Below are 2,151 nucleotides of genomic sequence, written 5' to 3'. Positions count from 1 at the left end.
ATCGATTATTGTTACAGCAATATCATACGTTTATCATAGAATTTTTCAAATATATTGATAATTATAGAATTTACTGGCTTGGATAGAAAATTTCTAGAGACTCGAGAATTTTTATATTACATGATAATTTAAGATCTTTTATATTGAAAATTTTTGTTAATTGATATCTTTTTACTTTTTGAACGTGCGTATTATCACATGTATAAAATAGAAATAAAGTAAATATTAATAATAAACATTAAATTGAGCCTTTATTAATTTAATTAGTACAATGGCCTTTTGCAACGCGTCCGTGTTTCGCGCATTGTTTAAAAGAGAGTAGAATTAAACGCTTATTCGCTGGCTGTCTCGCGCATTGTTTAAAAGAGAGTAGAATTAAACGCTTATCCGCTGGCTGTCATCAGTCGACAAAAAAATGAAAATTTCTCTTTCCTATCTCTGGCAAATCTGCGAATAGCACGGATAGTTTTCTTTCAAATACGGTCGTGTATATTGCATGCTTAAATCCATATTCATAAATGCATGTGACGTATGAGAATAATTTTGTGGTGTCTAACACATATTTCTTTCAGTGAATAAAATATAAATTTAAAGTGTTAGCAGGAGGTGGCACTGCGAAAGCACGGAAGAGCGTCCTTACGAAGGACACTTTAAATGCGTGAAGGGGCTACAGGGAATTCGATCAATCTTATTAAAGATTGAAGAAAAATCTACAATATTAAAATAACAAAACTAAATAGACCAACGGAATAACAATAAAATATTTAGACAAATACAATGAGATTTCGTGTAAAGGCGCGAATTAAACCGTTGGCAATTGAGACCCTTCATTGATTGATAAACTTTCTCCGTGTTCCGCTTATTTAAACCGCGTCGGGAATTGTGTTCCATCTTTATTAATTAATAAAATTGTAAAACTTTTCGCGATATTTAAACAACCACGTGCCGGGACTGTGAAAGTTTTGGATAACTAAAAATTAGATTGTTAAATTTCTCGCGCCTATTTAAACAATCACGTTTCGGAGCTTGCTAGCGTCTTTGTTAATTATAAATAAGACTGTTGAATTTCTCGCGCCTATTTAAACAACCACTTTCCGAAAACCGCGAACGAGGTAATTACTTAATAATAAAATTGATAAATAACTCGCGCCAATTTAAACAATCGCGTTTCGGAGCTCGCGACCAACTTTGTTAATTAAATATAAGACTCTAAAATTTCTGCGCACATTTAAACGACCAAATTCCAGATATCGTGAACGTTGTAATTAATTAATCATAAAATTGAGAAATATCTCGCGCCCATTTAAACGATAGCGTTTCGGAGCTCGCGATCGTTTTTGTTAATTAAATATAAGACTGTAAAATATCCGCGCCAATTTAAACGACCACTTTCCGGGTATCGCTAACGTTCTAATTAATTAATAATAAAATTGTTAAATATCTCGCGCCTATATAAACGGTCACGTTTCGGAGCTCGCGATCGTCTTTGTTAAATTATTAACAGACTTAATTTACAGACTTAATTAAATATAAGTCTGTAAAATTGTTTTCCATGAATGTCCTGTGTGAGAGGAAAAGGATGTCTGACAACCCATTTTTAAGAGATGGTGGAAGAGGTCTTGGAGAGGCATCGGGTATTGTTGGAGCAATTTTGGGGTAAATAATATTTTTTATTCAAATAAAATTAGTAGAGATATATTAATCAAAAAGCTTTCAGTTCCGCACCATATTCACAATTCCACTTTTGTGAATCACTTTTAATTTGCAACTACATTTTGCAATTTTTTCTTAAATCTTTTCGAATAGAGTATGTTTTAACGAGATATAATTTTCATCAGTGATAATTATATGTATATTCAGATCGACGTTGAGAGTTTTGCTTATCCGTGTAGAGTTGATATACTTATCGCACAAAATTGATCATGCATGAGACTTTTATTCGTCTTTAAAGGCTTGATTACGTTTTTATATGACGTTAAATATTTCGTACTGACATACGGAACTCTTTGTGCTCATTTTTGGTGTGACAGCTGTCGCGCAGCTGATCGCCGGCGATAACTTCCTTCTTCCCTCCCCTCCCTCCCCCATGGGTACGACCTTGACGTGGTGGGGTGGCTCAGTACCCGGAGGATTTTAAAATCTAAAGGGGAA

Source organism: Wasmannia auropunctata, unplaced genomic scaffold, assembly GCF_000956235.1.
Source record: "Wasmannia auropunctata unplaced genomic scaffold, wasmannia.A_1.0 LD335976.1, whole genome shotgun sequence".
NCBI classification, from domain to species: Eukaryota; Metazoa; Arthropoda; class Insecta; order Hymenoptera; family Formicidae; genus Wasmannia; species Wasmannia auropunctata.
Note: the sequence above shows the minus strand (reverse complement) of the source record.